Genomic DNA, 9648 nt, shown 5'->3' on the forward strand with positions numbered 1-9648 from the left:
TTATTCCTTGGAGTTCTCACAGATCTGCATGGGCCTGCGGCAAAGCCCTCACCTCCAGCCCCCGGACCACCTGACTGCTGCCTCCTGCCTCCTGCCTGGCTCGAAACACGGCCACCGCCTCTTTTGTTAACAGGACAGTTGATCCATTAAATTAAAAATCATTCAATAGATTCATTTTTTTTTCTGGCCTGCACAAATACGTATTCCACCTCAATTCATGAAGCATCAGTACCCGCTGCAGGGGTGATTCCCTAGGTGGGAGAGGGGTTTCGGGGAAAGTGCCCCCGAAGGGAGAGTCCCCAGAAATCCCTTTCCAAACAGCCATGGCAGGAAGGCCGGAGGAGCCAGGCCAGGGCCCAGACCCACGCAGCCGCCCGCTCTCCCGGCCACTTCCGCCGGGGCCTTTCCGAGCGAAGTCCATTAGGGCCGGGTCTCTGCGCCTCCCCTACCCCGGGTCCGGGCAATACGCAGCCCCGACTACCGTCTTCGGCCCGGGGGAAGTGCAGACACACACTGGAGGCATTTTCTTCCCTCCGGAATTGATTGGTTTTTGTTTTTAATAGCAGGACTTTTCCAAGCAAAAAGTCTCCTGAGGCGGGTGGTAAAAAAATCAAAGCCTCTACATCCAAGCCCAGAACAAAAGCCCTTTGGAAATGCCGCGGCGGGATGGGCGGCCGAGCGCGCCCGAGGGACCCGCGTCGGGAGAAGCCGCGCAGCGCCTACCGCGGGGGTCGAGTCCTGGCGGCCCCACCTGCTCCGGAGTCGGCCCTGTCCCTCTGTCTGGGGAGGCGGCCGGAGGCGCCATCACCGCAAATTTATGGCCCGGGTGACGCGCTTCCTACTCCCACAGTGGGGCCCGGTGACATTAAACAGAAAATTGACGAGAGCGGAGCGAAACCGAATCCCTTTCCCACCAGGCCCGTCCCCCTCGCTTTTCGGGGAGGGGATCAGGGACGGGAGGAAGGGCGTCCCCGAGTTTGTGCGCTCGGGAGCCCGTGCTGGAGGCTTCTCCCAGATTCCGGAGCCCAGGCCGCGTGCTGGGGGCGCGCGACCCCACCGGACCGCACCCCTTCGCCGGCCGCATTTCGGGCGGAACCTCGGCTCCCGTTCCACGCGCCCAGGGGGCGGCCAGGCAGAGTGGGGCCCCGCAACCGGGTCGCTCCGGCTTGGAGGGCCCAGGCCAGATGAGGCTTCGACGCGCCCTCGGCCCTCCTTCCGCGCCCCAGCTCCGGGGAGCGCCCCGCTGCCTCCAGCACAGCGAGGGAGGGAGGACCCCGGCTGCCCAGCCCCCACCCTCGCCGCCGCGCCCCGCCCCCGGCCGGCGCAAGTGGGAGCAGAGAGCGAGTGACCAGCGGGGCGCGCCTGGGTGGCTGCCGGGGGTCGCTCCTCTGGCCTCGAGCGCCCGCTCCCTCCGCCCCCCGGCGCCTCCTGGCACCGAACCCGCCGCGCCGCCGCGTCCTTAAAAGCGCCGCCTGCTCTGCTGGCCTTTGTACGCGAGGCAGGGAAGGTCACGCCGGGGGGGCAAGGGGGGGCGGTGGCGCGGGGACAGCGACACTGCCGGGCGCCGGCATACCCCCTACCCCCTCCTCCACCCCTCCGGGCACTTGCCGCGGCCCTGCAGGCCTTAGTCTTGTTGCACTTGTCCTGTGGTGCTGGGGTACACGGAGCCAAGACCAGAACCGGCGCATGTGCTTCTCAAAGAATCCAGGGAGCCCTGTGGGGGCTGCTTGGGGAAATGATGCTGTCATCCCCACGCCCCAGGTGCTCAACAGGGAGAATAAAGGAGCCCTGGCCTGTGGGAGGCAGCCCCGGGGGACGGACAGAACCCTGGTTCAGAGCCCAGAGAGGGCATTGGAGGGCCAGGCGTCATCCAACTCCATTCCTCCCCTCTCTGGCCTGCGTGGGCATCGGGGGCATCGTGGGTACCAGATCCTACCCTGCCTGCTCAACCCTCTAGATAGCCTGGGACACAGAGGGCATGGTGGCCATGCCCATTTTACAGATGAGCAGAAGGAGACTGTGCGAGCAAATAACGTGCCCTTGTTCACACTGAGGGCCTGGGTGCGCAGGCTCTGGATTCTTCTGGAAAACTAGTACTAGGGTTGGCTGGCTTTTGGGCCTGGGACAACCCTAAGACTCATGGCTGGGGCAGACATGATGCATCCCGACTTCTACCTTGTAGACCAGGAGCAGAACAAAATGGGCCTCATGACCAGCCATTGGACGTCTTGGCCACAGCACCCACCGAAAGATGTGTCAGGGTCCAGCTCTCCCTGGGAAACCCCTCCGAATGCTCCTGGCCAGCCTGTTTCTCTGGGATGAGGCCCCAACAAGGCAGATCGCAGCCTGCAGCAGGGGGGAACTGCTAATATATGGCAAAAGTCTGGAAACGAGATTCCAAAAGGTCACGTTGGACTGGAACCAACAAGATTACGTTGAACAGGCTGGATGTGAACCTCCACTTTCAGGTTCAAAAATCAGTTGTAAAAATGCAGGCAGCTTCCCGCTGAAGACTTGCTGGGCCAAGCTGCAGCTGTCTGCACCACTCAGGCAGCTCATCCACCCCCTTCTCCCCAGCACAGGCCCCCTTGTGAATTTCCCTGAGCCCCAGCAGCTGAGCCTGCGCCCTGGGGTGGGAGTGGGGGATCCCGGGATGTCTGACCCGCTGTCTCTGATGTCAGGCCAGCTGGGGGAGGGGATGCAGCTGGGGACAGCAGAGAATGGGGTCCTTGTGCCACTGTCATAAGGCCCAGAGCTTCCATGAACACGGCTTTGTCTGCACCCATACCCCGTGGTGACCATGGGACCAGGGAATCAGTGGGCCTCTGAACAAGAGGGGCGTGCAGAGCAGCTTTTTGGCCTCAGTTAACTCTTAAATGAGTGTCAGAGGCACTGTCTTCCCCGAGCTATGCGCCTCGTGCCTGGAAGCCTTAGGGCCACACGGAAGGGTAGAAATCAGTTTCAGGTCCCGAGGTCTGGAACAGCTTTGTTAAACCCAGTTTTTTTCCTATGAAAATGGCTGCAGACACTGGGGGATGGAGAGGGTGGCCCTGATCCCGATGACTCTGACATGCTTGGCCTTCCTTAGAGATTCCTGCTCCCAGCCCAGGCCCAGATGGCAACAGAAGCTCATGGTGAGTACACCCCAGTCCTGGTCTGGCTCCAGCATGCACCACATTGCTGGGGAGGTCTTGGTAGTCCAGAGGAGGTAGCCCCCACCCTGGGCATCCATCCACCCAGGCCCCAGCCCCCTCGGGAAGACCCAATTACAGAAGGGAGAAGTATGTGGAGACCTTTGGCTGAGGTTGGGGGACCTGGAAGCTGGAGGTAGTGCACCTGGGTATAGTATGATGGGTTGACGGGTGGGTTTTATTCTCTTTTTTAGGATTTTCTATATTTTTCAAATTTCCCTTTTGAAATGTATTCATTTTGCAATCAGAAAACAAAACAGGCCGGGCATGGTGGGTCACACCTGTGACCCACTCAGCACTTTGGGAGGCTGAGGCGGGTGGATCACCTGAGGCCGGGAGTCCCAGACCAGCCTGGCCAACTTGGTGAAACTGCGTCTCTACTAAGAATACAAAAATTAGCCAGGCGTGGTTGTGGGCACCTGTAGTCCCAGCTACTTGGGAGGCTGAGGCACGAGAATCACTCGAACCCAGGAGGTGGAGCTTGCAGTGAGCTGAGATGGCGCCACTGCACTCCAGCCTGGGTGACAGAGAAAGACTCCGTCTCAAAAAAAAGAAAACAAAACAAACCAATGAACACTACTCCAAACAAATGTCCAGGGCCAGAGATCACAGGCCGCGAGGTGGGCTCTGTCCCCATGTCCCCAGCCACACCGCTGGGGAACCCACAGGGTGCCAGGCCCCCTCAGCCCTGTCCCTGCCCCACAGGCCCCTGGAGTGATTTTAGGCTCTGGACTGCCTGTTTGCCCACAGCCTCCCCTAGGTGCCTGGGGAGCCGCTGGCCAGCCTCCCCTACAGCAGTTTGGAGCCCTGCCCTGGAGGGGGGGCAGCTCGCCCAGTGTGGGGGTGATGAGCCACCAGGTGGTGAGGCTGCTGGGCAGGGCTGGACCCCCTTTTGGACCCCCCTTCCGATTTCAGCACCCCTGAGTCTTGCCCACGCTACAGCCTAACCTTGCCATGGCCAAGGGGCAGCGGGGCAACTGCCCTCACCGAGCTCGCCCTGGGACAGCCGCCTCACTCAGAGGAAGCTGGGTTTTGCCGAATTTTCTGCATGATGTGGCTCCGTGGGCTGGGGGCCACTTGCCTCCCTGCACCTGTCCTAGGACCCCGGGCTGCAAGCTGGAAACCCCGTGGGGGCGAGTGGAGCCCCGGGACTCCACAGGAGAGGGTCCTGTGTGACAAGCGGCTCCAGGGGACACGGGCTTGCAAACATGGGGGCTGGGGTGGGGTCAAGGTATGAACAGCACAGGCCTAGAAGCCTCGGACTCTGAGGGGCAGGAAAGAATCCCCAACACGGAATCAGAGAAGGAGCCCGGGGTGGGGGGAAGAGGAAATGGGCGCAGTGGGCACTGCCATCCCTCCTTGGGGCACATTTCCTCCCCGCCCTGACCAAGAGGAGGGGACCCTCCTTCCTCCAGAAAGGACTTCTCCAAGCCCAGGACACACGAGGAAAGCAAGGCTCAGTCACCAGGAAGCCCTCACTCCCCATCAAGGCCACCAAACGGGAAGAAGGGGAGCCAGGATTTGATCCCAGACTTCCCTCCCAGCCTGCACGCTGCTGCACTACCCAACCCTGAGGACCCCAAGAACCTCCGAGAATGTGGGATTTTGGTTCTGAGCCTCCACGGGGGCCCTTGGTGGCCTCTGGTTCAGGACAACCAGAATTGGCCCAGACAGCCGAGCAGCCAAGGGGCAGGCTTTGTGGAGTGTGAGGGTCTGTCCTCCCCCATGGCCAGAAGCAGAGCCCACCCCTCAAATGCAGGTGGGGTGGGGCAGGGGCTCCAGCTCCGTCATCTGGCTCCAGTGAGCCTGCCTGCTCCTGCTCACCTGCACAGGAGGCTGAGGGTGGGGCCCTGGGGGAGGGGCTGCCCCAGGCTGTAGTGTCTGGGAGAGCTGGGGGTGGGGAGGGGACAGGCAGGGGCAGGCAGATGGCCCTCCTGCCTGGCCCTCGCTGCCCAGGTCTTGCTGCCTCCCCCTGTTGGGTGATTTAGATGATTATAGACCTGAGGTCCCACCAGGTGTATTGGCTCATGCCTGTAATCCCAGCACTTTGGGAGGCTGAGGTGGGCGGATCACTTCAGGTCAGGAGTTCGAGGCCAGCCTGGCCAACGTGGTGAAACCCCATCTCTACTAAAAATACAAAAATTAGCTGGGTGTGGTGCCGCGCACCTGTAATCCCAGCTACTCAGGAGGCTGAGGCAGGAGAATCGCTTGAACCTGGGAGGTGGAGGTTACAGTGAGCCGAGATAGCACCACACCCCACAGCCTGCAGCCTGGGCAACAGAGCGAGTCTGTCTCAAAAAAATAAAAATAAAAAAATAAATAAACCTGAGGTGCAAAGTTTAAAGGTTTGGGTGACACATCAGAGGCAGGCCTGGGGAAGAGGTGTCTGTTCCACCCTCCCAGACCACATCCTCCAAGGGCTTGGGCCCCGGGGATGCTGGGTGGCCCCTTGGAACTGTGAGGAGCTGATACATGGGTGGGGACCAGAGGAGGGGCCGTGGAGAGCCCTGGTGAGGATGTGGGCGCTGGTGGGGACTGCCTGGTGTGTGATGGGGACAGGCACAGGCTTGGAGATGGCCCACACCCAAGACAGTGGGCTCCTGGGGCCACCTCTTCTCCACACGGCAGCAGCAGGTCTAGCTCGGGCCTAACAGCCCAGCCATCCCTGAGAGCCAGTGCCGAGGGTGCAGCAGCTGCCTCCTCTCCCGACCCGCCAGATGGTCGCCATCCTGCCAGGAGCTCCCATGCCCATCACCAGAGAGGGAAATGCTCCTTGGTCTCAGGAGGCAGCGGGGCCCGGGACTCACATGGATCTGGGCCCAAGTCGGCCAGTTCCAGCTGGGCACACCAGGCAGGTCACCCACCTCCCGAGCCCTCCATGTCCAGGCCATTGTGGGAAAACCCTCTCCAACAGGGGAGTGAAGGGACCGGATGGAGCAGGGGTGGCGCCAAGGCACGGGGAGAACCAGAGGCTGCGGGTGAGGCCCCGCCGTGTGCCATGTCCCATCTCTTCCTCTGAGGGCAGGCTTTTCACCTGATCACCCTCCCGGCTCTCTCGGCCACCCCTGGTGGGCTTGCTCCTGTCTGGTGTTGGGTGACCTGCCTGCTGCTCTCAGACCCCACACCTGTTTGTGTCCTCATGGCCATGAGTGGCCCCATCCCTGACTCCACTGCAGTGGGTACAGTGGTGGCCCCCAAATGATCGGTCCACCTGGAGCCTGTGAACATGACAGGCTTATTTGGGAAAAGGGTCTTTGTCCAGGGACAAAGGCCCTTAGAAGACAGAGGTCGGGGGAGATTTGAGATGGAGGCGAGAGAGGCCACGTGGAGATGAGGCAGAGACGGGAGTGACACGGCCATATCCACGGGATGCCTGGGGCCACCAAACACCAGAAGAGGTGGGAAGAACCTCCCCTGCAGCCTGCGGAGAGAGGACAGTCCTGCCGACAGCTCGATTTTGGTTCTGGCCACCAGGACCGGGACAGAATAAACTTCTGTTGTTTGCAGCTGCCCCATTTGTGGTCCTTTGTTGGGTGGCTCCAGACATAATCCCAGCACTGGCCTGGCCCAGCCCGTGGGCAGCTGTCCCCAGCCCGGCGGAGGGTGTGGCTGTGATGTTAGCCCCAGGAGATCCAGTACCCCAGTCTCCGTCTGAGCCGCCATCGGGCTGTGGGGCGCCTGCTAGCCTGTGGCAGAAGGACCAGGACCTGGGGGCCGGCAGGGAGCAAGGGCTGAGCGAACCGGCTGGGAGGAAGGACTGAGGCCACATTGGTGTCCGGGGGGATTCGGATATCACCAGTGTGGAGTCTGGGGGCGTTCTGACTGGCTTTAGACAGAAATTTCTTTTTCTCTCTGGAAAGGGCGGCGGTGGGCCCGCGTGCAGGGGAGCGTGGACCTGGAACTCGGGGAGCCCTGGGTTCTGCCTCATCCCCTACATCCCTGCGGGGCCACGTCCACTCACCGAGGGGTTCTTGCCACCTTGACTGAGGGTGGCCGGGCACCAGCACCTTCGCAGGTTTGCCCAGCACCTCGGCATGGGGTGGGGGGGATGCAGAGTTCTGTTTTACAGAGAAGGGAATTGAGGCACAGGGAGATGACATCTCGCCGCTGGTGCTGACCATGGGCTCACCCTGCCCGGCCGCCCGTGCAGCCCCTGCCCTCCATGACGAACGTGCTCATGTTTCCTGGCTGCCCTCCGACCCGACTCCCACCCCCCCTAGCTAAACAAGGGAGACCTTGGTGTGAGTTCTCCTTTTTCCTTTCTGGAAGGAACGGCAGACTCTGGACGTGCTCCTAGAGATGGGAGGTCAAAATGATCAACGTCTAGGGTCCCTTCATCTCAGAGGGTCTCGAGTCACCTCATTTAAAGGTAGGAAACTGGGGATCCTGGAGCCTCCCCTGCACCCCAGATGCTTCTGGGCCCTTGAGAACTTGCCCTGAGCTGTCACCTCGCCTAGACTCCCAGCCACTTTCAGGGCACAGAGAAACTGCCCCTACTCTGAAAATGTGGAGACCGGGACCCAGAGAGGTAGAGTGACTTGCCCATGGCCACACAGCCTGTGAAGGATGACCAGGTTTGGTCTCCGCCAGCTGTTCTGGCTCTGCTCCTGCAGTCACAGCCACCACCCCTGAGGCTTGCCTGGAGCGTGGGGGGTGGGGAGCAGGAGTGAGGAGTAGTGGGAGTGGGGGTAGGGAGTGGGGGGAGAGCGGGGGGGATGGGGGAGTGGAGGGGAGCGGGGGGGGGTGGGGTGGAGCAGGAGGAGGGGGGCGGCCGGGAGGGGGTGGGGAGAGCGGGGGGAGCTGGGGGGATGTGGGAGAGTGGGGAGGATGTGAGGGGAGGCAGAGGGGAACAGAGGGGTGGGGGGAGCAGGGGGGTGAGGGGTGGGGAGCGGGGGGACACAGCCAGGTGCATGTTATGAGCTCCAGGGCAGCGACCCAGTCCATTTGTCCTTTTCGAAGTGTGGCCTGGGACACCTCCTATCCAGCCATACGCCGCCCAGGACTGGCTCAACACCTCCACCCCCCACTGCTGATTCACCCATGACATGTCACCTCCCACCTGCCACTGCTGGCTCACCTGTGACACCCCAGGCAGCTCAGATGCCCAGCAGGTCCTGATGGTAAGAGGGAGGCAGGAACCTGTCCTGTCTGGGACCTGGGCATTGCTGGGCGCTGGAGAGACCTGGGACCTCAACCACGCTGAGAGCTGGCCTGTCATACAGGCGGTGCCTGGCAGATGTGGGTGGGCTCCGCAGGCCCCTGGCAGCCCACCCCTGCCTTCTTGCCATCCCTCCTGGGAGTCTCCTGGCCAAGGAGGACTCGAGGACTGTCCCACCTGTGCCCAGGGCTCACTGTGGCTCCCTTCAGCGGGGCTCTGCTCTCTCCCCGCCTGCTTCCCCTCCAGCTCCCGGGCTCTGCCCCAGCATCCCCCCGAGCCTCTCCCATTCCTGGCCCCAGCCTGGCCAGGGATCCCAGAGGATGCCTTCGTCAGCCCCTTGCCTGGTGGATCACCACTCCTGTCTCCTGCTGCTCTGCCCCCTGCCCCAGGCCTGGGAGACCTGGGAGGACCCTCAGGGAGGGTCAAGGATGTGTGACGCCAGCAGGAGGCCTACGAATTCCCTGGCAGGAAGCACACTGCACAGGGAGCCTGCCGCCATGCTGCCACCCTCATGCCCCTGCGGGGCCGCTGGGAGGGATGCCTAGGGCAGGGCGGGCAGTGGCTGCCATAGGGGAGGTGCCCTGGGCAGTGCTGTTCCCTGAGAAACTGCAGCCCCAAGGGGCCTAGGCAGGGCCTGGCCTGAGTGGGGTTGAGGGGGAGGTAGGGTGGGCGTGCCCTATGATGTAGGGCCTGCTGCGCCCTGGGGAGGGGACCCAGTGCAGTGGTGCCCAAGTTCCAGCATTCAGACTGCCTGGGAGCCCTGAGACTCCCTGACCCAGCAGAACACCCCATCCTGGGTGGAGGGGAGAGTGAGGTGGGCCAGAAAGCCCACACAGGCAACTGAGACCCTCCCCACCTGCTACCCCATCTGCTTGGGCCCAGGAATGGAGGGGCCGAGGCAGACCCCTCAGCATACATGCTGAACCCTGATGTGTAGCCGCCCACACACCATGAGCCCAGATTCTGGCATTCAGTATTTTTTCTGACATCAAAGAGAGTCTTGGCCGGGCACGGTGGCTCACACTTGTAATCCCAGTACTTTGGGAGGCCGAGGCAGGTGGATCACCTGAGGTCAGGAGTTCGAGATCAGCCTGGCCAACATGGTGAAACCCCGAAATACAAAAATTAGTCAGGCATGGTGGTGGGCACCTGTAATCCCAGCTGCTCGGGAGGCTGAGGTGGGAGAATTGCTTGAACCCGGGAAGTGGAGGCTGCAGTGAGCCGAGATTGTGCCACCTACACTCCAGCCTGGGTGACAGAGCAAACTCTCTCTTAAAAAAAAAAAAAAAAAAAGACTGG

At 61.9% G+C, this 9648-nt stretch overlaps 1 long non-coding RNA gene across 1 annotated transcript; it reads left to right on the forward strand.

Annotated features, from left to right (window-relative positions):
- The first annotated feature begins 666 nt into the window (after positions 1-666).
- Positions 667-9400, forward strand: LOC100594295. The gene is made up of 3 exons (XR_004033264.1): positions 667-778; positions 7698-7719; positions 8151-9400. It is a non-coding gene; the product is annotated as an uncharacterized LOC100594295 (long non-coding RNA).
- Positions 9401-9648: the final 248 nt, after the last annotated feature.

The sequence above is a fragment of the Nomascus leucogenys genome, chromosome 14 (genome assembly GCF_006542625.1).
Source record: "Nomascus leucogenys isolate Asia chromosome 14, Asia_NLE_v1, whole genome shotgun sequence".
In the NCBI taxonomy this organism is placed as follows: Eukaryota; Metazoa; Chordata; class Mammalia; order Primates; family Hylobatidae; genus Nomascus; species Nomascus leucogenys.